At 41.2% G+C, this 26,445-nt stretch overlaps 1 long non-coding RNA gene across 1 annotated transcript in view; it reads left to right on the forward strand.

The window, feature by feature from the left end:
• Positions 1 to 9,550: 9,550 nt before the first annotated feature.
• Positions 9,551 to 26,445, forward strand: part of LOC136841657 (uncharacterized) — a 44,291-nt gene continuing 27,396 nt past the window's right edge. The window contains exon 1 of the long non-coding RNA XR_010854055.1: positions 9,551 to 9,902. This is a non-coding gene — a long non-coding RNA (uncharacterized lncRNA). The remainder of the gene's footprint in view (positions 9,903 to 26,445) is intronic.

Genomic DNA, 26,445 nt, shown 5'->3' on the forward strand with positions numbered 1-26,445 from the left:
AATGTTTTGAGGTAGAATATGTCCATGTATCCCACCTCCTGTCAGTGTGGGATTCAACTATGTAATTACTTAGTAAGTTACTTATATAAAAATGACATCTTTATAATAAAGTTTTATATATACTGTACTTGCCAAATAATTACTGAATCAGAGCCCTCCCTTCTCCCCTCACATGGACTTCAGGGCAAAAAACGAATGAAGCTCTCTGCCACGTCGATCCTCTTCTTACCCCGAAAGTGGGCGGGGTCAACCACCTACACTAGCTAGTTGAATCAAATTGTCACCGCTAATTTTTAATTTTTAGGCTGCTCTGGTAGGAAATCTTATAGCTACGTATTACTTGGTAAGTATTATATTTCATTATAAAAATGTCATGTTCTTTATTCCATTCACAGATTATGGTTCTCGTTGATGATGCCTTTAGTGACACTAAATTTATGTGGATGGTATGCAGCAAGGTAGTGTTCTAGGGCCTCTGTTGCTGTGTCTTTATTGTTGACATGATTGTTACTCTATAAAATATGAGTACAGTATGTAAACAGTGCTACAGCACTTTACTTATGTTTATATTCTCTCCAAAATATGAAATGAGTCTGTTGATAGTATTAAGAACAATAGTATTGGAAAGAAATGGGGTTAGTGAGATATAAGCTGGTTCTTCAGCAAATCAAAGATGCTATTGATTTGTCAGTCTCATGGCATTTAGAATACTTGAGGTTACATATTACTTTTGACACCATGCTTCCTGTTTCACATCATTTTAGAAATAATTCATCTAATGCTGCCAAAAACTTAGTATTTTTTGTAAGGTAACTTATTTCTATAGAGATGATGGTATTGTAGTATTTTTTTGTAAGGTTACTTATTTCTATATGGTACTGTAGTTGCTGCATGCTACCGGTAATTTGTTCTTTCATTATTGGAATGCTGTCCTTCTGTTTGTATGTCAGCAGCTTCTTGGGATCATTATCTTTTAAGATTACTTTAAGGGGTGGTCCTTTTTCACCAATAATGGTAATTGTGTGTTAGACTGTTGCTTGGTAATACCTTGTATAGCTTGTTTACAGAGGACTAGTGCATACTACTTGCTCTTCAGATCATCAGCTTCCATATTCTGTTTTGGTACCATGTTGCCATCCTACCTGATACCAGAAGTCATTATTTCTTTTACTGTAAAACTGGAATTCATATGCCCCATATGAATTTTGTTATTTATTTCCAAGTATAGTAATTGAACTCCTTTTTGTAAATTACACAATTAACAAAAATTTTTTTTTTTTACTGTAAGAGTTGAAGTTTATACATACGTTGAGATCAAAGGAAGTTCACGTGTTCAATAAAATTGCTAGATTGTGTAATTATTTCTTTACGACTAAGGAGAGATACGTAAAATTTTCTGAGGTTGGAAAAGAAAAACTCGGTGCATCTCTTTCCATTCATTTACTGTTGTTGTCAATCTTGGTCTAACTATTGATAGCTAAGTTGTTTGAATATATAACTTAATTATCGCTGGATTTGTGAAATTTCTGTATTTTTCTGTTTGTTCAGCTATTAGATGGTATAAGGATATAGACTGGTTAGAAATTAAAAGATTAAAGTGACAAAGAACCAACAAGAAGCCCAAAAGCACCAAAAACAATGCACAACACTAGCACTTTCAGGGAAGTGCTCAGGATGGATAAATCACAAAAAGGCACAAGGTTCACACAAAGGAAACATCCAGCACATGGAAAAAGACTGTACATAATCAACACATCTGAATTATTTCATGGCTGGAAGAGTAGTGGGTATCATCAGTTGGGTAAGGATGGGCATTCACTCTCCCCATCTCTGCTTGTGGGAGCGGTTACCGTGCGTGTTTAGTCAGTACCTGACTGATCCATCACAAGCATAGGATACTCCATATATGAAAGACTATAGTTGGTATACCAAGGAAAAATGCAAGCTAATTTGAAAATTTGCATTTTCTGGATTCTGAGATTAAGTCATGTGGGTATTCATCAAATAACCATTGGTCAAACGAGTGACCAATTAAAAGGTGGGATAATTTACTTAAGTGAGGCATTCTTTTTGGAGTGACAATTGCACTCCAACAGTGAGCTGTGTCTTTTTTAATTTGTTCTCAACTTATTAAACATTTGAAATAGAGGTTACAAATTTGACAGACTGCACTAGGCTCAAGGTGTGAAAAATATTTAAAATGACAAGATCTGAGCAATAAAAAACTGCTTGTATGTGACCTAGTTATAAACAAATGATTCGAACAGTAAGTGACTGTAATGGCACAAGAAATTTTCAAGTTAATACTGTACAGTATATTGAACGTTTAATAAGTAAAATATACATATTTGTAAACTGTACAACTTTTATTAAAGACTTGAGTTTTTCTACTTACATGACTAAAATTTAGCATTTTGGGTCAGAAGTTAATATACAAAGGAGCTGTATCAGAAACCAAAAAATGCATTCTGATACAGGTACCACCCAACACATTTTCATCTGCTTATTTTCTTTAGTTTTGATGTAGTTTTTTTATTTACTGGTTCATTTTTTATTTATTTGTAATTATAGTTTTATTAGTTATCTGTTACAAATACAGGACAGTCAGACAAGTATTACAGATTTGCTTATTTGTTTGAACAAGATAAATTAAAATCTAATTTTTGTTATTTTGATATGTACAGTTCTCAACCATTCTTTCTTCTTTTTTTTTTCAAATATAGACACTCTTTTGCTAAAGTGAAGTTTTGCTACAGCTCCAAAACATCAAATCTAGCGTGGACTTGACTGGTTATCAATGCTGTCATGTTGCTTGTCATTGAAACAGATCTAGATTGGTGTGAGACAGTGAGGATTAAAATTTGAAATATTGGATATGGTGAAAAGGATTCATGACTATACTCTCCAGGTGACATCTACTCCGGACCCAGAATAGCTGAGATGAAGGCTCAATCTGGCAATTAGCTAGGGCATGGCTTTTACAACTTTATAGTGCAGGAAAAAGGCAAGTAAATCATGATGGTTGCAAGGGTGCTATTATGTGAAAAACAGATGATATTTAAGAATACTGTATAAATATATGCCAGAGACTGAGTTAATGAAAATTAAGTTTTGGAAAAACATGGAAAATGTAGTTGCAAAGTATGCATAATGATAGTGGTAGATTTGGAAACGTCAGTGAAAATGGAATTACAAGAGAAATGAGGGAGATACAGATTTAGGTCGATAACATTTTTAAGAGAGTAAGGAAAGCAAAGGTATAGGATCTTAGGGAAAAAGTTTTTGTTTCAGGAGTATTCTTAAACTCTTGTTAAGAAAATAAGCTTTATAATGGCTGTAAAGAATACAAGAAATACAGTAAAAAAAAAATGAGTTGACTGAGGAGGTACCACGAATTGAGTGGATTGATAATGGTAACAGTGAGGAAGAGTGGCATGCAATTGTATGTAGAAAGTTTGGACAACAGCCTAATACCCTAAAGATAATTGCCAGACAAAAAAAAAAAAATGGAAAAAGAGGGCCTTACCATAGGGGAAACAATATACTCAGATTTTGAAATAAAGATTGCCACAAAAAATCAATAAAGCCAAAGGAGGCAGAAACGTCTATAGCTGGTGATAAAGGAAAATCTTTTAACAAAATTAAGCTAGTGTCTGATGATCTGCACATAACAAATGTAGGATTTGATGGCCTGTTTGTCATTACATTGCCACTTCAGGCAGACTGGAACCCTACCTTCAGCTTAGAACTGTTGGTTAAAAACAATCTAAGACTACCATGTTGAATGAAAGTAAGAGTACTGTACTTTGCAAAGTTGAGTGTAGAACCATTGATTAACGGTATTTGTATAATGAATAAGATGATAAATGAGCAGAAATTTAGAAGCAACTGAGCTTAGTGTATCTATTATGTAACTGATAAATTGTTTAGTATATTTTTAAAAATTTACAATGAAACTGAAACTTGTGTGAGACACTAAAAATGGTTGGTTTGGCAAAAAGTAAGTCTTGCTAAAGGTTTTTTAATATAATAATGCTGCTTGACATTTTAGACCTATGGCTTAAATGTAAGTGCAAAGTATTGGTTGTTAACTTTATAGGCCAAACTATCTTGAGGACTGCGCAGAGGGTACAAGAAAGACTTGTTAGCCAAGTGATGCTGCTGTACCATAGCACAAGGTCCATAGTGAAAACAGTGACAGGTAAATCAGTGATACATATAAGATGAGTGTTGGTTTTCATCATAAATCTTTGCTGTTTGTCACAATAATAATGAAACTATAAAGGATAACAGAAGGGGGGACCCCTTGGAGCTGCTTCATGCAGATGTCATAGTGATCTTAACAAAATCAGGAAGTATAAAAGGATGGGAATGAAAGAGAGGAGAGGATTGGAAGTCCTTGCTGTTTAAGAACAACCAAAAAAAAAAAAAACTGTTGTGACTAGAAAGGTAGCAGAGGAAAGAGTACTGTTATGGAAATGCCATGAGGATGCTTCAGGAATGGTGAACTGGCGAACTTTGTCCTTTGTATCAAATGTAATAGATGGTGTCACAAGAGATGCTCAGGATTGTGATATACTAATGCAGTAATCGGTTTTTATGCCTTAAATGTACGAGAAAAGCAGTGGAAATAAAAGGGCGGGGGGAGGAGCACATCTCACCTCTTAAACTGGAAATCTGATATTGAAACACTGGATGGTGATCATAAGTTGGACAGTCCCATGAAAACTTCCTGTACGGGAACAGAGCAGTCAGTACATCCCGTTTGGTGTACTGTAGGCTTGACTAAAGGTTGTTTGTAGTGTCCCTTTGGCCCCAGCTGCATACACCTTTCAGCCTTTTACTTAACTCAGTTCCTGCTTCCTTTCTTCAGTCTTGCTGTCTGTCCAACACCTCTAACTGTTACTGTTTAATGCAACTTCGGGGTTTACTCCCATTTCCACCTTGAGGTCTCTGCACTCCATTTTTTTTTCGGATTTCTCTGTCTGGCTCTCAGGATTTTCAAATCAAAATATAACTTGCTTGACCTCTAGAATTTATGAAGTGTTTAATTAACTCATGTAGTAACTATGAACCACCTGCATTATGAGGATCACAGTAAATACTACTCCTGTTATACAACTGGAGGTATTAAGATTTAAGATGTTATAATCCAATGGGCATTTCTTCAGGAATGCTTCAGGGGCTAAAGACTGCTTCAAAGGATCTTGGAGTTGTGAAGATGTCTTTCAAGAATAACATTTTAATAACTGTCCAGAAATTTTCAACATTAAGTGATCTAGCGGTGTGATAAAGGATTTTTGGCTGAGCTTTGTTATTTTCATTTCGAAATGGACTCGCCGAGTAATTCTAGAACAACAGCGGGCACTACTGATGATGATCCAGAACCACCAGTGGCATCAGCATTGGTTCAAAACCCACCATTAGCTGCTCCTGCACCTACACCATGATATGGTCAGTTGTTTGTATTTGACCAGAAGGTGAACGGGGCTGGTGCTGCCCTTAGACATGTTTGCCGCGTCCCTTCAGCTCTTAGTTGTACACAATAGCCTTTTTACTATATTTCATGTTAACTTTCTTCAATCTTGCTATCCAACCTCTCTAACTATTACTTCTTAGTGCAACTGCGAGTTTTCTCCCAGTTCCACCGGTAGATCTTTGCATTTCATCTCCTTTATTTTCTGGATCTCTTTATCTCTAACAGTAACTACTGCCTTGGTTACTCAAGTCCCGTGTTGACCGAGGTGACTTGGGAGTTGAGCAAGCTTCAGAGTATTTGACTCTATGGAATTTTATGCCAGTCCTTACCTCTGCTGCCCATAGGTGACCTTTAATTAACCTTTATTGCTGATGCTTCTTGTTCCTAAGTGGTGATCTGAAAGCCTTCAGAATGAAAGGAATTAAGAGCATGACAAAATTCAGGTTGGCTAAATGCAAGTGACTCCTGTTATCAGTGCTAATGCTAATGCTGAGGAAAATACGCAAAGAGCTTCATCGACTTTTTTTGTCCTTGATTTTCCCATGAATATATTTGTAGTAAATAGAAGTGGTGGCATATTATTTCACAGTACTGTATTACACTGTTAACTCTGTTAGTCCCTCATGCATATTTGTTTGGTTTTTGAATGCTTCTTTTAATCATACTTGAATTTTCCGTAGGTACAAAAGATTACGAATGGTAGAGTTATGTTTTCCATCCTATTGATCACTTTTTGTTACAAAATGCTTTTCACCCTACTTCTGAAATATGTCGATATAGTGTGGACGTTGTCTGTGTCCAACTGACATTTAAATGGAGCGCTTAAGCTCAAATTATTTGTCTGTATTCTCCGGAACTCTAACAAAGCATTTTCTTTAAAGACACAGCAATCTCATCAAACGAAACATTTCACTTTCATAATTGCTCGAAATATTTTTGGATGAGATTACCGAGCAGTAAAATGATGTCGGATAAAAGCTATGTGAGGGAACGATTGACATTAAATACTTTCATAATGAAACTGCGTATTTCCTTAAATAAAGAAAAAAATCTATTATGATGTCTTGATCATCGATATTCTTTATGGGTTGCTTAAGAGCCCGTGCTTGTATAGGCTAAGGATCAATTATTCTACAACGAGCCTTATTTTTGTGAACTTTGTAGCAGTTGGTAACCATTAGAGTACTTTGCACAAGTGACTAAAAAGAAATGCAGTGACATTAATCATCTGGTAAAAGTGACGACGCTCATGGTAAGAGAAAATCGATAGATGTAGAAGTGCCGATCCATAGTGAAAATACATGGTCAAGTGGTTCTCGCAAGATGGTGACAAGCCATATGTCTTTTACACGATTCGGAAATAAGAACATCGATTTAAAGGGCCAGATGAGTAAGAGGTTATTTCTTGAGGATATGGGACCGTTGAGATTTTTGCTTCTACGCTTCTCCTCCCTCCTCCCCCAAGCTGGGTTAGGGGTGCCCAAAGGGAGGCGGACGAGAGAGGTTGAAGGTGGGAGATGGCTTCACTTCCATTCAATCTCAGATACGCAGACTCTTTCTCTCTAACAATTCATCTTACTGGATTTTAAAACGTTACTTTTTGTATGTTTTCATGAATTTAAACGAACACAGCCACAGTATAAATATATATTTGATTTGTTCTAGTTCCTGTGTTTCACTGAACAGAGTAAATTTCCTCATTATTTTTACGTGCGACTACAACCAGAACTTAATAGGTCAGTTGGTGCTAATTTACTGTAAGGATACCGTACTTGCTATAAAATGAGAGCCCTATCAGTAAATAAATGGTTTCTTAATATTTCCTGAATGAAACAAGGAACAAATAAACAAAATACTGCATTTCATTTAGTATCCAAATACCATTTTATATCTTGTGCTCCACGGAAAATTTATCTGCCCGTACACCATGCAAATGAGCCACCAACCCGTTCCAACTTATTGTTGAATTGTGCTGGATGAATGAGTATCCAAGAGCAAAGTGCTTGGCCCCCTCAATGAAATAAATTAATTTTACGTTAAAATCGTATATCAAGGCTTCAGTAAAATGTAGAGAGTGCGTTGCATGTGCAGGATATTGTTAATGTTGGCAGTAACATTTCAGCTGGAAAATTTAACTACCTTTAAAAAGATACACGCACATGTCTGTATAACCACACAAGCAGACTGGCTAGTTTTAATGGGAATATGAGTGCTTTAGACAAGTTGAAATTATGATTTTTAGTATCTAAATTTGAAATAACAGATATAATAAATCTTTAAAGAAAAATAAAGCATTTTCATAATTTACTGATACTAGCAACAGGTAATACAAAAAAAAAAAATAGTATCTATAGGTTACTGTGATAAAACTTCCTGTTTCGGTGTGCAGTTGCCAAAACATCGAGTAACCGGATGGGTCTATGCCTGTTGTATGGATAAGTGAAGAGCATCTCTCTCAGAATTAACTGATTGCCCCCTTAATCCATTGATACACCCATTGCAACTTGTTTCATAATCTTTTACCCTGTTTAGCGAAGAGGGAGACAACTTAAAGGTTGCAGGTGAATTATATATTTTTAAAGAACGATTATATGTGTTGAAAGCATATGGAACTGGCTAGGTCTAAAAATCAGCTTCATCATCGCATTCAACACTACGTGACACAATGGGCCTGGTGCCAAATTTACATATAAAAAAACGTAAAATAATTATTCTTTCGTCGGGTCGGAATCCTCAAAAGATGATCACTGGAACACGGAAATACTGAAGAAATCAATGAATTAGTCACGCAAAGAGGGTGAAAAGAGACTAATGAAAATAGATGGTTTTGTTCTAATTCTCCAAAGGAAAGCATTGAAAGCAGAACCTTTTCTGATGAGGGAACTGTATTGTAATAAGAGCATGGTTAGACTAGTCCTACGAGCTACAAAGAAATGAAATGGTTGCCATACCTTAACAAGACTCCAAGCATTCCTTGAGGGTAGTTTTCTATTTCTGTAGTTAAGTATCCACGGGACAAATTTATGTTAATTGCTTTGCCTGATTCACTAATGATGTTCCCCAAATGATGAGAAAGTCTAATAGGCACGAATGAAAGAAGACAGAAGGAATAACGAGGAAACAGAATAAGCTGTATGATCATATGTCCCTGTCACAGTATCTCCTCAGAGATGCCGTTCAAGTCTGCACTGAAAGTTCCAGACAGAAACTAACGGAAAGTAAGACCCCGGAAGGGCACTGAAATAAATATGAGGTGAATTTGTAAATGACAGACCCATCAGGTTAGAAGGATATGAAGTCTTTCAGAGGTGTAAGTCGAAAGCGTTACAGAATTTTATACCTTGTGAGTAAGGGCGGGTAACAGAGGTGAGTATATAAGACCAAGTTTGCTTGGGGACTTGCGTGATAGCTCGACTTATATAAAATTGAAAATGTTTTTATAAGTCTACAGATTAGCAAACTCACAGAAACACTTCTGGTTTCTTGTAGTTATCCGCTGTTCTTTTCTTTCTTGCTTTACTGACTATTATTCCTATATTCCATTATATAATATAAAGTCAATTTAAACCGAAGAAAAATATTTGTAGCTTATCGTGGATGCATGTTTAAGAAAAAACGAACTTTTACCAATGGTAAAATTAAACAAAAATCCCTCCATCTTACGAGTAGACACTCGTTGAATGACCTTTTCGCTCTGGAACTACGAACATATAATTTCCGTCGCTTAAAAAAATTCAGAGGTCCACATCAGGCCTCTCATACCTTCAACACATTACCAAGCTGGGGACAAGGTCCCGTATTAACTGCTGACCAATTCTTATAGTGAAAGTTGCTGGCATCGGTGACAAAATTTCCACTGGAACTTGGCAGTCATGAAGGCAAAAGGCATAAATGAAGGTAAAAGCAATTCTGTCAAAAACAAGCATTTAATTTTCAGTTAGGAAAATTTGAAGAAATTAATAAGTTGTCTGCCAGGTTATCAATGACGGTCGGAAGATGCAAAAGAAAAGAAGAAAAATAAATGCAACAGCTTGCGCATCCCGTCTTTCATATCTTGACATCCTCCGTATAACCAAGATTGTGGCCAAGTAGTATCTCGCGGTCGTAGACTCGTTTTGTTTTCCATCAGTGTTCTAAATACTTTGGAAAAAGTTATAGAAAGTAATTATTTGTGTAAAAAACTGTGCCAATACAGGAAAACTATGGTATTGTGTTGTTTTAGGTGGCAAAAACTGATGGCTCTTCCGGTGCTCTTAAATATGAGTAGAATAACCTAGGCCTACCTCAAGGTATCCTGTCATGGCCGAGGGTTAAAGCGTCGTCCAGCCGAATGTGTGTTTTTGTGTCTATTTGATTTAGTGTTAAACTCAGAATAGCATGTAATTTCCGTACAAGTGACAAGACGGATATCAACGGATGATTGGTAAGTAAACAGGCATAATGACAGTTTAAACTTCGATGCTAAAGTATAAGCTTACTAAGTTGCATTAGTGTGTTGGTCTTAGGCTATTAGGCCAACCTAATTTCTCACTCATAAATCTGGTAGAGCAAACCAGTGAAGAGTACGTTTTAAGTGATGTGTGAATATTTTGCAGATTTATGCTAAGTTACATAAGTTGCCTAACCAGAAGAAGGTTTTAGGCCTATAGAACCTTTTTACTTTAGGCTAATCCCTCAACGACTCGCATGAACCCTGTGTTTAGTACCATCCCCATGGATTGAATTTAAACAACAGATGGGAAATGGTAACCGTGAATATTAAAATAGATTTTTAGTATTCTCGTATAAAGCAAAATGGTACCATTGATACAATAGCCTAGGTCTAGGCTCCATCCTTGTTGAGAGTTGGGTAGGACTGTGGGGTTGCGCCACATCGGGGATGACCTTGGAAATTGACTTTTGGTGTAGAACTATAGGGTTGCTCTGCGTCGCCGATGGCACTGTAACTTGACCTTTTCTACAGTTTTTGGTTGCTGGCACTTAATTTTCATTATTGGCGCTCGAGTCTGGTCAGTCCCAATTAACCCCCAAGTCCATCCAACAAGAGAGGTTTCCATACGCTGTTCTTCACAAGACAGTGTTCGGACAGTTTATATCCCGTCCCGGCAAGTGCAATAACTTGTTAACGCATAGGTACCCAACCTCCCCAGACAGTACTAAATGAAGGGACATTCCATTTTGAGTCGATCAATGAAACAGATGCACCGCCATGATATCAGAACCCCTAAAAGTGGAAAACCAGTTGAAAAGGTAAAAACAGGCGCAGAGCTAATATATAGAATTACCACTTTTTGTATAGTATTTTGGTTGCTAATGAACAGTTTACCCATATTTTTTGTTGGTCAGCTGTAATTAACATCAGAACTGATGTCTTTGGACACTGGCTGTCCTGGAGTGCTATCGCGCATGTGCAACGTTATAGAGGAGCTTCTGATAAAAGCCCTCCAGCCTATACACCTGCAGGAACATGTTTGTCACAGTTCCTTTTATGATAGGTTTCCCTAGCCAATCCCTTCTTGAACATATGGCCCCCTAATGACTTGTGCATGGTGGAACCATTCCTTAACAACATGACAGACTTCTCTTTCTTCCAATGATTTCCCCCAGCCATGTTGGATAGAGATATGTGAGGTTAATAATAATTGACTGACAATAAACACCACCACCTCCTTCATCAGCAACATTAAAAGTATAGGAAAAATCAATTTCTAAGGTAATAGTCTGTGTGGAGTTACCCTATAGTTTTACTGAGAGTTGCTATTTAGGGAGTTTTGCATCTGTGCATTTGCCTTGGCTTAATCTTAAACCCCCCCCCCCTTGCACAGCACTTGTTTTATATTGTGGCATGATTTGTCATAACTTTCGTTTTTCCAGCCAATTCAAACATCTAAAATTCTTACAGGCCTATGTAATATTTTGTCAACTTTTACAAGGCCTTCCCTGCAGTTTTATAATGGCTTCCCAGTGTAGCAGATGACCCTTCAGTTTTTAGAAGGTACATGGTGTAATCTTTGGAGATTATGAGGTAGATCTGAAAATTTTTCACACACTTTTAGTTATTCCTTTCAATATTCAGTGTAGGCTACTGTGAATGTAGGCCTAATCAACCATACAATGTTTTATGTAAATTGAAGCACCGTGCAAGCCTTTTTTGTTACTGACTCCTGCAGACTGAGTGGTTGTATTAATAGTTTCTGGATGCTGCCAAATTAAACTCCTGCCTAGGTTTATTGGGATGCAAAAAAATTAGAAGTTAGTAAAAGGACAGAGCCCCTGTCCAAGGAGTGACTGTGATGTAGGTTGAATTGAATTATGGCATATTACAGGGCTATCCAACCCAATGCCCTCAGGCATAAAGTTGTCCATTTGACTTTTAATGGTGGCACAGCTCTAATTTGAGTAATGAAAATATATTTATAATTTAAACTGTCAAGTACTGTAACAAGCATAACCATAAAATTTTTTGGTAAACCATTATGATAATTTAGACTTGAAAATACAATCATATTACAGTGTTTTAACGTGTGTACTGAACGTTTATGAGCACCACTCCCATGAGCATTACGTTCAGTACAAGCCCCAATGGAATGAGTGGTAAAACATTAACAAAAGATGGTAAATATATCTGTAACAGTTTTGTGATAGGTTTTAGCATTGAGTTTCGTACAGATCTTGTTAAGGAGACCTAAGATCACAGCATCAAAACTCCAATATCAAATAAAGGTTTAAAGTAACATAATACTGCCATAATCAGTGATATGGTGAGTATTTCTTCTAATCACTACATTATTACATTTTCAAAAAAAAAAAAGCTTACACATTAATAGGTAGTCTAAGTACAGATTATCTAACATAAACATTTTAAATTAAATAGTAATGTGGCTATTTGGACTTTTGATTTTATAAAAAGAAGCCCACCAAAAAATGACTTGCACAGCCTTGGTGTATTAGTTGTGAGGCAAAGCGTCCTAGACAGGGTAAAACAGAGTAACGTAGGTTGGGTTAGTGTGAATTATATTTGTTGCCATAGAGGATAGTGTCCAGGAGAGGTGACGTCCCCAGCCAAGGGTAAGACGGGGTCAGTCCTTGGCTCTGATTGTCAAAGGTAAAACTCCATGACCAAATGAGGATACCCTAAGGTCAGGTTAGGTTGGGAGGCAGGTGCTTCATCCATGTATACCTTTTTTTTTTTTTTTTATCCCAGTAGTGACTGCTATTCATGTAGCATTTTTGCTATTTTTTTAGACCTCTTGTTTGTGTTTTCACCATCATTAGAAGGTATGGACAGGGAATAACTAACAAACAAGTGGTTTGTACCAAAGACAATGGAGAAAAGTGTCTGGTCTCGAAGAAACGGTGTAAAAAATAAGCTTCATTGCAAGCAATATGGTGAATAATTAATTTTATATATATAAGTAATTTAGCAAGTAACTACCTAGCTGTTAGTTTCACTTATGGCAGTTCTAAATTTGAAATTCGCAGTAATGTGCTATTGGTTTAGTGTAGGTAATCAGCCCCACCTGCCCCAGGAAGAATAGGGTACAACATGGTTGAAGAGCCTAATTTGTTTTGCCGCCAACAACTATACACGGTTGGTTGAACAAATGCCTGATTTGAATTTCGTCGATGGTTGTATCTTTCGCCTTTGGTGAAATATTCATTCGTATTGGCAGTGTGCTATTTATTAGATTAGCTAGTTCATTATTCAGACTTGTGACTTATTATGGCAGAATCTAGCATGTCTAGTATTAGGTATTGCAGCAAAGGCTGTAATACTAGACTTACTTCTGCTAAGTATGACTCACACGTATTGCCATTGTAGAGGGCACATTTGCTCATTTGAACTTAAATGTGACAAATGCAAAGACTGGGATCAGGGTAAATGGAAAGTTTTTGGAAGCACATTTAGATAGACTCCAAAGAGACAGACAGAGAAAGGCAGCAGCTAGAGTTGAAGCCAAAAGTTAAGTATATCTTAGTTTAACCAGACCACTGAGCTGATTAACAGCTCTCCTTGGGCTGGCCCGAAGGATTAGATTTATTTTTACGTGGCTAAGAACCAATTGGTTACCTAGCAATGGGACCTACAGCTTATTGTGGAATCTGAACCACATTATAGCGAGAAATGAATTTCTATCACCAGAAACAAATTCCTCTTTTGTTTCACTGGCCGGCCGGAGATTCAATCCTCACCAACAGAGTGGTGAAGGACAACGGAACCCGCTCACCCAGCGAGGAACTTAGTTGAAGCCAAAGGTTTAGCTGGTCAGGTTTCTTCTCTGAAATCAGATATTGCTTCTCGACCTGTGCCTTCTACACCTGTAACTGTGTTCTCCCCGATCACCAACCCTCCGACTTTTCCTCAGACTCCATTGCCTGGCTCCCATTCTTCCTAACCCGATGCCATTGCCAGCCTTGTAGCTAGAATTGACCAAAAATTTGGTCTGCTTGTTAATACTGTTGCCCAAATTGGGTCTTTGGTTAAGGCCCTTATGGACCAGGTAAGTGTAATTAGTGTTAGTGCAAGTGGAGGAGGTGACTACTCGTCCCACTGATGCTCCTAGGTAAAAGTCAATGTTAGATCACCAAACCTGGGAAGAAGCAACCCGGAAGCCCAATGTAGGTTGGTGGGGTTTGCCCACGGGTAGTAGCCCCCTCAACCGATCCTGTTGTTGGAACCCGGGACTCAGCGGATCGCCTTTGGAAAGGCATCCATACGAATGTGCATGCTCTGTCATCCAGTGTTTCAGACACCAGTGCGGACAGGGCGAGTAAACATTTTTCAAAAGTGTCAAGGCCATTGAAAAGGCATGCTCCTTCCGCTGAGTGCACTTTCCTGCTCCCACGTAAGATTCCCAGGGAACAAGAGCACAGTCCTCTTCCCTCCTGCAATTTTTGGGTTGGTCCCGAGCAGGTTGTGCATAACACTCTGGTGACGGAGAGCCAGTCTTTGATGCGACTTTCCTCATCCCAGTTGTCCGAGCCAGCCGCCAACTGCCAAGTATCCAAACATGCAGTGTCAAAGTGTTCTGTGTCCAGACGCCCAGTGTCCGAACGCCTAACTTGCAGTCCCAATCGGCTTGTGCATGACACTTTGATGATGGTGTGCCGGTCTTTGACACAACATTCCTCATCCAAGTTGTCCGAGAGTCCAGCGGCCAAGGGCCTGGTTTCCGAACATGTAGTGTCCGACCGTTCTGTTTCAAAGTGCTCAGTGTCTGAGTGCACAGTATATGAAAGTCCAATGTCTAAGCATATAGTGTTGGATCACCCAGTGTCCGAGCAGTCGGGTTATGAGCACTCGGTGTCCGTACGCCCAGTTTCCAAGCTCCATGTGTCAGAATTCTCGCCTTCGGTACGCTTGGCACCAACGCCTGCTGTCATGGATCCTTCGTCGAAACCTATCCAACAGCAGTTGGGTAACATCCTTGGACTTTTACACAAGTAACCTGCTGCTACACAGGATCAGGCGGACTTAGCTCCTTCTCCCTTTTCATCCAATTAGGAAGCCTACAAAAAAATCATTAACCAAGAACATCCTACGACAGCATATTTGGCTCTCTTGAGGTACTTCCTCTTGTGCTATCCAACTGTCTTCTCTCCAAGGTCCCTGTTGTCACCTTGTTTGGCCCTCATGATGAGAAAGCCAGTAGAGGCCACCAGACTACCAAAGATGGTCCTCTCCTCATCCTCTAGGAAGATGTTAGCAGTCATTGACAATTGGTTAGCAGGAAAGAGGGAGCTTGGTAAGGCAGTTTTCAGTGCACCTTCCTCCCGTCTGTCGCCAGGGAGGTACTCGTCCTACTTCACTGGGGAACGCCTACACTGGGAGTTTCTGCCTCCTCCCAAGGGAACTTCTCCAGCCTTGTGGACTAATGTGGAGATTGGTTCTTAGGCTATCTCCGCTAAGCTTATGTTCTTGTTTTCGGAATTAGTTATGTTCTTGTTTTCGGAATTAGTTTCATGAAAGACTTTTTTAAAGGTTTTGAAGTACTGTATTCAGCTTCCTGGGGCATTGGCCTAGAAAATAGAAGACTGTAGTACACTTCAAGAGGACTTCGCTGCAGACTGGCTGAGAGTACTCTTGTGCGTGGATGAGGCCATTAGGAATGGCTCCCAGGAGCTGGCTATAGTATTCTCTGTGGGGGTTCTTAAGAAAAAGGAACTGTGGTGCACCTTTACCTCCAAAAGTGTTACTCCCTCTCAAAGATCAGCTCTCCTGTTTGCACCTTTAGATCGATCAGCTTTATTCCCAAGAACTACAATAGGGCAGATCATGGCAGACTTGCAGAAGAAGTTGACACAAGACCTTTTGATGCAGTTGACAAGGCGTGCCAAGGAAACAGCCCATGGCACTTCGGTCTCGTTCAGCACGAGAACTGTCTCTCCGTTGCAACAGCAGCCCTTTCGACGCGGAAGGACCAAATTTCAGCCCCGCCTGCGCTCAAATCTGTGATCAGTCCTCTCTGGCCAACCAAGAAGTCATCCCCAAACCGCTTCTCTCAGGGAGGTTCCTGTCCTCCTGTCCCTTTAGAGCCAGGCTTCCAGTTTTGGGACAAATGGAAGCCAGGAATGCAGAGCCCTGGGTAGTAAAACGTCCTACAAGAGGGCTATGCCATCTCATTTCTGGGAAAAATCCTCTTTGACATCCTCCCCATCAGCTTAACAGCCTACTCCAGGAAGGCTTGGAGGTTTCTGGCCCTGAAGGAAGTATCATCCCCCTGGGAAAAGAGCTGTGGAGTTGGTCGAAGACTTAAGCACAGAGGGGTTCTACAACCGTTTGTTCGTCGTCCCCAACGTGTCGGGAGGTTGGAGACTGGTCCTGGACGTCAGTGTGTTGAACTTTTTTGTGCTGACCACCAAGTTCAAAATGGAAATGAACCTTTCAGTCCTGTCAGCCATTTATCAGGAGACTTGGAATGGCATGATCGACATGGATCGTGACTTCCATGTCCCAGCGGCATCCGGACTCGGGAAGTATATGCGGTTCGTATTCCAGGGTAGGGTCCTTCAGTTCAGGGCCCTCAGTTTCGGCCTCTCTACAGCTCTGCAAGTATTCACCCGTCTTTCTCGCCTCTGTAGTGAGATGGCTCTATCTCATGGGGACCAACGTCTGTTTATATCTGGATGACTGGCTACTACGCTCCCCGTCGAAGATGCTAATGGCCCGAGAGTTGGGTCTTTTAATCAATGCTCAGAAATCCCAATTTACTCCGAAACAGTCAGTTCCCTATTTAGGGATGAGGATCGATGCTGTGACTTTTTGAGCTTTTCTGTCCCACAAAAGGATTCGGGACTACCTGAAGAAAGTAAAGAACTTCATATCTCGCCTGCCGTGCACAGCCAATGAGTGGATGAGCCTGCTAGGCACTCTCTTGTCTATCGAGAAGTTCGTGCATTTAGGAAGGCTACACACAAGAGTCCTGCAATTCTTCCTAAAGGCCAGTTGGCAGAGGAAAACTCCCAGACTCCTTCATTTTCTGCATCACTCTTGAGATCAAGAAGGATCTTTGGTGGTGGCTTGCAGAGGAGAGGTTCTTAGTAGGAATGTCATTACACCCGCTGAGCCCCGACGTAATGTTTTACTCAGACGCGTCAGATCTGGGTTAGGGGACCACTTTTGAACGACATGGAAATATCCGGGAAGTGGTCGTTAGAAGAAAAGAGATTACATATAAATGTAAGGGAACTGAAGACGATTCACTTGGCCCTTCAGCATTTTGTGACGGAGGCATGCAGCTAGACAATCACAGTCCATTTGGACAACATGACTGCATTGTTCTACATAAAAAATCAGGGAGGGACTCATTCCTTCTCCCTTTATGAAGCGGCCAAGGATCTTCTGTGGGCAGAGATCAACTGTACCAGGATAATAACTCGCTTCATCCAGGGAGAATTAAACTTTCTTGCGGACAGGCTAAGTCGCTGCAAACAGGTCCTTCCAACAGAATGGACGCTGAATCCACAGGTGTGCACTGACCTGTGGAAACGGTTGGGAAAACCGTCCATAGACCTGTTTGCGACGTCAAGGAACCATCGCCTCCCCATCTACTGTTCTCCAGCCCTGGATCCTCTGCCATGGGTGATGGATGCCATGCTCTAAGACTGGTTGGACTTGGATGTCTACTCCTTCCCACCGTTCAGCATGGTGAGGGAAGTCACAAACAAGTTCATGACCCACACCAACATGTCCACGATGCTTGTAGCTCCTTTTTGGCCACAGAAGGAGTGGTTCCCAGACCTTCTCAGTCTCTTAATAGACTTCCCCAGACTTCTGCCTCAGAAGAGAAGCTTTCTAAAGCAGCCTCACTTCCATCGCTTTTATCTAGGCTTATCCGCTCTCGCTATGACAGGCTTCAGACTGTCAGGGGGCTTGTCAGAGTGAAGGGCTTTTCAAGAAACACTGCGGAAGCAATTGCCAAGTGCAGACGTCAGTTTTCCGCTAATGTCTACCAGGCAAAGTGGACAGTCTTTCGTGACTGTTGCCGAAGACACAGTGTATCATCTTCTAAAACCTCTGTAGCACAGATCGCTGATTTTTAATATTTCTGAGGTCCTCTCGGGGCTCGGCCACCTCTACAATCAGAGGTTATAGGTCTATGCTAAACTCCGTGTTTAGACATAGTGGTCTTGATTTGTCTGCTAATCAAGACATAAGCGACCTAATTAAGTCCCTAGACTCTTCCAAGCGAGAGAAGTCTACATCTGTTGCCTGGAATCTAGATGTCATCCTCAAATGGCTCTCAGGCCCTCCATTTTAGCCCCTTCATGCCTTATTGCTGAGAAATTTAACCAGGAAGACTCTCTCTTTAGTTGCTTTAGCTACAGCAAAGAGTATCAGTGAATTACACACCTTCAGTAAGTAAGTGGGTTTTTCACAAGGAGATGTGGTCTGCTCATTCACACTTGGATTCCTGGCAAAGAACGAAATGCCTTCCAACCCTTAGCCTTGTTCGCTCACAATCAAGAGTTTGTTAGATATCCTTGGGCCAGCAGACCAGGAGAGAACTCTTTGTCCAGTTAGAGCACTTAAGTACTACTTAGATAGGACCAAAGGGACTAGAGGTCCCTCTCAGAATGTAAAGTTTTCAGTAAAATAAACCCTCACAACCGTTATCTTCTTTTTAAAGTGTTATTTCTGAGTCCCACTCGAAGATTCAAGAAGACGATCACCCTGTTTTTAAAGTAAAAGCTCATGAGATTAGAGATTGGCTTTTAAAAACTTGTCACTCTCCAAGATTCTCCAGTCAACTTACTGGAAGTCAAAATCAGTGGTCGCCCCTCATTATTTGCACGATGTGGAGACAGTCTATAATAATTGCAGTATGTTAGGCCCATTGACCGTGGCTGGCATTGTATTGGGGGAAGAAGGATAGGGGATATTCCTTCCAATCCTCTGTCTCCTCACCTTGTTAAAGGATGCTGGATGTTGGGATGCCTGGTGGTACCATGTACCAGGAGAACCCACCAGTCGTTTTTAATGGTTGGGTGATGGTTTTAATATTGTGTGGTAACGAATTTCTGGTTTTATTCATTGTCCTGTGCCCAGGGCAAGGACAGGCCTTGTCAGTCTTCAGAGTACTCCTCGGCTGCAAGGTTCTCCCACTGAAGTAGAGATGACTCTCTCCTTTACTGCCGCATCACTACAGGTTGAGATGAGCACTAACCAGAGGCGATATCTTCCTGCTGCAGCTCTCTCACCAAGTAAGGTTACAACAAGCATTACACTAATACTAGCTTCCTTGCTGTCTCAAATTCATCTCCTTTAATGAGTGTTTTTTGATGGAAAATATCCATGCTTCCCACCTCCTGTCAATGTCGGATTCAGCTGTGCAGTTACTTGCTAAGTTACTTATACAAAAATGACATTTTCATGATAAATTTTTATATATACTTGACCCTTAAGGGACGGCGTAATTTATTAATGTGCAGCACCCCAGACCGGGGAAACTTTGAGGTCGGCAAAATAAAAAAAAAAATCACATCAGTGGAAAGAGAATGACACGTACATTCACAAGTAACTACATGATCAAAGCCCTCCCACCTTCCCTCTCATGAACATAAGGCACAAAAGAATTGGGCTCTTCAGCACTGTTGTACCTATTCTTGCCCGGTAGTGGGCGGGGTCTAGTTACCTACACTAAAACAGTAGCGTGTTACCCCAAATTCCAAATTCAGAACTGCCCCAGTTAACTTAACTTGGTAAGTACATATAAATAAAACTTTATTTTATCATAAAAATGCCGTATTAATTCGTGGCTTTCTGGAACTTACGTGATGTAAATAAATAGAGAGGGTGGATTGATTAATTTACCTATATAAATCATACAAGTCTGATACATTATAAATGAGGCAGCCTCTATGAAAGTGAATTATGATAAGAGGCTAGAAATTTTGAAAACCACAATTGAATCTTACCCCACTGCTACTGGATATCTGTTCCACAGAGACAAAAACATTGTGGCTTCCAGTCAGTTGGGAGAAACAAATCAAAATGAAGTTTTCATAATAAAACTAATATTTTACTGCTTACCTGAACACTTGAATTAGTCCTGGTCACTGACCAGCCCGAACTATATCCCCATAATTTTGCCCACAAAGTGGGTAATTAACTGTCAGCTTTAACAACGCTACGGGAAAAATCTTGTCAAATGAGTTACCTGAGGTACCATTGACAATGCTGCTGCAAATACCTGCCGACAGAGGCCGACATCCCCAATTGAGTCATGCGCTATCAAGAATTGAAGTGGGGAGGAGGGTGGGAATCATTCAGTGTTCAGTTACGTATTACAATATTAGTTTTATGAAAATTTCATATTGCAATACACTCCTTGAACACCTGAATTAGCCCGATTAACAAAATTTTAATGGAGGTGGGATCAATCTAATTCAACCCGACCTGTCAACAGAGAATAAGTGGGTAACTCATTATCAACCTACTATGTGTAAATCTATGTGTAAATGTGTCACCATATCCATCAGTGCTTTCGGTGAAGAGACATGCTGGAGGGAGACCCATCTAGGTTGAGGCACGCCCCCTTTTTACAACTGCAGAGATGATAGCTCACTGATCTGCTCTGCATAGGATATCTGTTTAGTCATACACTCACCATATCAATCAGTGCTTTTGGTGAAGAGACATGCTGGAGAGTACCTTGATCGTCAGTCAGGTCAGCACTGTCTCAGTCCATCAACCACCCATGTGGCTCTTCAGAACCGCTCATGTATGGAGGAGTACGATGAACCTATGATGAACCTCCCATGTGGCTATTCAGAGCCTCATGTATGGAGGGGAATGAAGCAGTGTGCCAGGCCGTTGATCGTCCGGATAACGCCTGTCGATCAACGAGCGAAGAAGTATCTCAGCGCCGACGAAAGAGCCTAGCTTACTAGGGAACCCCCTTGGGCTCTCGTAGGGAAATTATCAAAGACTAAGATAACTTAAAAACGCACTAAACCTAAGTTCATGTGATTATACTATTACTACTGCCTAAGATTGTAATGACTAAAAGGAATTCCTCTATCTGGTTAACCTAAGAACCTCTGCACTAAGAGAATATACCTCAGCTAAATGAATGCACCCTAGATAATAGAGTTAGCGGCTACACATGGACTAAGAGAATATCCCTCTGACGAGGCGAATTGAATGTCTCTTAAGCAAAAGGAAGTAAAGATTGAGACGGACTTCCAAGAAGCCGCCTCCAGAATAGAAGACACTGAACAGTTCTTTAGAAAGGAAGATGAAGTGGCCATACTCTGAATACTGTGCGCCATGGTAATACAGAGCTTGAAGACGATGAAGAAAGAACCCTGAGAAGTCCATCTCCTCAGAAAGTAACAACGTATTCTTTGACAGGACAGGAAGGATTCTGCGGAGAGACGAGAAGTGTACGTGGACGCGGACAGAATTTCTCAACCTTTGATAAATAGACTTCTAATGCTTGCACCGGACGTAAGGACATCTCCCCTGGATCCCTGGTAACGAACTCTTGCAGACAAAGAACCCTAAACAAACAAGGCAGAGGGTTAACCTCGAATTCTGACTTCGCCACGAATTCTGGAAGAGACAAATGCATATCATTCCACAAATTCCGGAAGAGACAAATACATATTTCCTGCCTAGGAAACCAGCCTAGAAACTGCCTGAAGCTCGCCTGCCTTTCTAGCTGTAGTTAAAGCCGTAAAAAAAAAAAACCTACCTTCTAATCAGTTGTCTTAAGTGTTAGAACTTCCGACAAATCCCATGGAGGAGCCCGAGTCGGCAAGACAGGGCGTTTAATCTTAAAGGAACGAAATAAATCATGGATGATCTTACTACTAGAAATCTTTGGGAAGATGTAAACCACATGTACTGCTAAGCATTGATCGGTAGCCAGCAGTAGCTGAATAGGAAAGAACCTTGACTTTCCAAAGGAATAAAAGAAAATCAGTTATTTTGGCTATGGAAGGTCTAGAGATGGAATGACCTTCCTTGTGACACCAACTTCTATACATTGTCCAGCTGACCTAGTAAAGCTTAGAGGTTGACTTTCTCAAACTGAAAGAAAACTGTCTAGACACAGCTTTAGAAAGTCCAGTCTGTCTAGCTGCTCGCTCGGCAGTCGCTTTGCAACTAGGTTCAGCACGTGAGAGGTTGGATTATAATGGTGAAATTGCAGTTGTCTGAGACCTTCTGCATGGGAAAGAACATCAGAACTTCCGTAAGGAGCTTATGAGTTCCGAAAAACAGTCATAGGCCAGCATCTTGAGTGCATAGACATCTTGAACAGTTTCCTGATTACCTGATGAATGAGACCGAATGGCGGAAAGCATACACCTGCATGTGATTCCAATTTTGTAACGTCGCAACGATGCCTATCGACATGGGGTCACCACTGGTGAGAAATGAAGCGGAAAAAGATGGTTTAATCTCGTTGCGAAAAAGTCCACATATGTTGGTCACTTCCGGAGAACCTGACATAGTACTTCCTGAGCCAAAGTCCACTCTCCCCTCCAATACCTGACGAGAGTGACTTAATGAGTTGCCAGTACGTTGAGACTCCCCGATACAAGTTGGAGAAGAAGAGACACTTTCCGTTCATTGCACCTTGTCAGGACTCTTATGTGTTATAGTATTGAGTTCTGTTGATCTTGATCCCCCCTAGTTCTTCAGGTATGATACGGAGTTACGTTGTCGCAAAACAGAGCCACTACTCTGTTGTGCACTAGGACTGAAAAACACCTGAGAGCTTCCTTTACAGCCCTGAGCTCCCCAAGATTTATTGACACCTCTCATTCCCGATCCCTCCAGAGGCCTGAAGCCTCGGTTTCCTCCAAGGTTGCTCCCCGACCTTGATCTGAGGCATCTGAGTACAGATGAACATCGGGAAGAGGGGAGTTGATTGACCTTCTGGGTGTCAGATGCACTTCTTCTGAACACCACAGAAGACTTGACAGGCAAGAATCGCTCCAGAATATACCTGCGTTCTCGTTGCGGAAGTCCCAGTGATTCCTGAGACATACCTGAATAGAAAAACGCCTCCAGAGACGAGACCCTGGAATTAAAAGAGAGAGAGAGAAGACATTCTCCCTAAGAGGCTTCTCCAAGCTGGCACCAGTTGTTCCCTGTTGGACAGGAACACCTTTACTTCCTGAAGGACCGACTGGAGCCTCTCCAGGGTTAAAAAAAAAAAAAGGAAGAGAGAGAATCCTCATCCCTGAAAGGTTATAGATTGTGTTGGAACCAGGCAGCTCTTGGTAAAGATTAGACAAATTCCTAGTATCTTGCATAGATTCAATAGGAAGTCCCTTGCCCTTACTAGCTCCTCTAAAGAGGAGGTAAGGATCAGCCAAGGGCTAGATACTTCAACATTCTGTACCCTCGATGATGCATATTTGCCGACACCGGAGACATGAGTTAGAAGCAACAAAGTTCGTCATACTGGCCACATCACCTTAACCCTGAGCAGCCACACGAATCATAGCCTCTTGTTACACTATTGCTGACGATAACGACATGAAATTGACTATGGAGGAAACATCCTCCTCTCTAAAAAGACTGTTGCAAAGCACAAAGGGCACCCTCAACAGAATCCTCTTATGTATGTCCGGATAGTGAGGTGGAAGATAATTTAAAAAGAAGTCCCTCCTCTTCTTGCCAAAGAATGTTGTACAGCCAGTCGAAATGATAGCCTGGTATGCCAACCCCATCAAAACCAAAGTGATGAGGTTGTCAAACAGTACAGGATCGGAAGGAGTATATCCATCTTGTCTGAGAAACCCCGTCAACCCAGACAACATCCACATAGAGTGGGACAAGGCCTCAGACTGGCTGTGAAAAGTGTCCTCCAAAATACAAACCTCATGAGATGTAACTGCTACCAAACGATTCGGGAACGAAGGAACCTAAGAGAGTCCGGAAGGGTTAGGAAGCATAGAACCTCTCCGTTGAAGCAAGGTCTACCTGACCCAACCCGAGAAAGATAACCTAGAGTCCGCCTCCTCAACACTGCCCGACTGGGCCAAACCAGACCAGTTTACTTGATGTTTTGGAGACTACTGGTTTAGTCGCATGCATGATTCAAACACTGCTTGGTTTGTTATGTAGGTTCCTCAGAGCCTGGACTGTGAATAGAGAGAATGGATAAAGTCCACCATCCGCTTATACTGCTTTCATTCGCTGAGGAAAAACCTATGTCTGGTACCAGCTCCTCTTCAAGAGAGCATTCTCTGTTAGACTGGTCTGGCCTAACCAGGACAGGAAAAAGAAAGAAATACACCACCCGAAGAACCCAGAACTCTCAACACCAGGATGTGCGAGACCAACACCTTATAAACCTGACCCCATCATACCTGAGCCAACCGTAACCTGGTTGCGCAAACCCTGTACCAACTAAAGCCGACAACAAAATTCTTGAGTCAGATGCACTGGACTGCGCAAACCCCGCACAACCCAGCGACAATTATGTAACACCGGGGCGACAAACACCCACCCCTGCGAGCGGAGAGGCCGAACACCCGATCCACCCAACGCCAGATGAACCAACACTGCACTAGGATGGGTATCCGGAGCTGAAGTCACTGATTAAGGAAGAGGGAGGAACCTGATGACCTGGAACCAAAGCCGAACCCACATTGAACACTTTAGAAGGAGGAACAGAAATAGCCGCAGGAAAAGTTGAGAAAGAAGTAGAAGGAGGGAAAAGAAAGAAGCCACACTCAGAGTAACCACCGGAGCACCTACTGCCGAAGTTGGACAGGTGGAGAACATACCAACTGGTCCAGTACTCAAAGGCGTTTCTCAGGACAAGCTACGAGCTGCAGAACCAATGGGAACTAAAGAAGGAAAATTACCAGCTACTCTAGTGAAAAGGAGAGGCTGAGGACACCATTAGTACTGATACACTCAATGATGATGCAGACGAAACACCAAATGCCATAGCATCTGCAAGAACTGCGGTGGACACATTACATTTTAAACCCAGTAAAGGATGAAAATACGGGGTTGCGGAAGACTCCGCAGCCACCTGTGAAGCACCTAGACCAGAAGCCTGAGAAAACTACAGGACCCATGTAAGGTGCTAAAGAAGACAGCACCGCCAAAGGTACTCCTTACCTCAATCCTGAAGAGAGAGAGAGCTGCTGAAACTCCAACATTACAGGATTGAACTAATGAAAATTCTTTGCTCTGCTGACTTAATGGCAAAGAAAATAGGATGAGCGAGAGAAGACTCCGAAGAGCCCTCCAAAGAGTGACCAATAAAGAAGATTGTGTAAAGACATTGGAAGAAGGCTTAGAAGAAATCTGTTGTTCAGGAAACAGAAGCAGCAGAAGAGGCCATAGTTTTTAGAGAAAGAAAACTTGACTGACTCTGTTTGTTGATAATCTTGACAGACATCACTAGCAAACTCAGGAAAATTCATCAAGATGTGATAGAAAATTCTTCAAGATGTGATCGTGAATAGTGGAAAACCCAAAATTGAAAACATTGCCTAACTAGTAATCTATAACCCAGTGACAAACCCAACAATTCTGCATTATATTGAGCCAAATTGAAAACCCTATCACCAGCTTCAACGACCGAGCCTTTTATAGCTGGAGATGCTGCCGCTCATCGGTCCTGCACGTCCTGCAAGCGTAGGATGAGTACCCTCAAAAACGATTAACATTCTGTTTGCATTTTATGTAGGAAGGTTCAGTGTAGTATCATTCAGAGATGTGACGAGTATAGGTCTTGGTCAGTAGATCAAATGGAGGATTATTTGAAACACAGAAAATCCTTTGCCTAGAAGAGTAAGCGTAGGTTAGGATCAGCTGTAGGGTTACAATCAATAGATAAGGAAGCATTAGATTCAGAGTTATGCAAGAAGTTAAGAGGACAGTTTGTCATCCAGTATGTCTAGCCTATTTCTAGCCTGATGAGTAAGCTAACAGAGAATAGAGATAGTGATAGTAGTAGGATAGTTGATTCTAATCGTTCCTTTTCAGGCCCCCTGCCTGTTCCAGAACCAGCCCTAACGGGTGGCGGGGGTCATGGAGAACTGCAAGCCTCGAAGGTAGGTTCTGCCGGGCCCCCCGGCACGGAGCAGGCAGTGTTAGCAGCGGATTCCCCCCCTCCCACTCAAGGTGTAAGCTCTGAGGTTGATGTAGAGTAGGAAAGACACAGATGAGTAGGGAAAATAGGTTAGGAAGTGTTCAGGAAGAGAAGTGGAAGGTGCAGTCTTCTTTGGGCTCGGGTTCGGTTGGGGTTTCTAGTGTGACGACTTTGTCGTGGATCCATCTTCAGTTTTATTTCCTGCTTCGAGTTCTTTACAAAGGAAGGTCTCTAAGTCCGTGGTTTGTCGTTCAGATGTGGTTTTGGGTTTGTCGGGTTCTGTAGTGTTGGAGAATGCTCCTTCGTCCTCGAAGGTTTCTTTTCCTTCTGTGGATGAGTTTGGTTTGTTGTGCGGTGGTGGTAATTCTGGTGATAAGGCTTTCAATTTGGCTC

Source organism: Macrobrachium rosenbergii, chromosome 1 (assembly GCF_040412425.1).
Source record: "Macrobrachium rosenbergii isolate ZJJX-2024 chromosome 1, ASM4041242v1, whole genome shotgun sequence".
NCBI lineage: Eukaryota > Metazoa > Arthropoda > Malacostraca > Decapoda > Palaemonidae > Macrobrachium > Macrobrachium rosenbergii.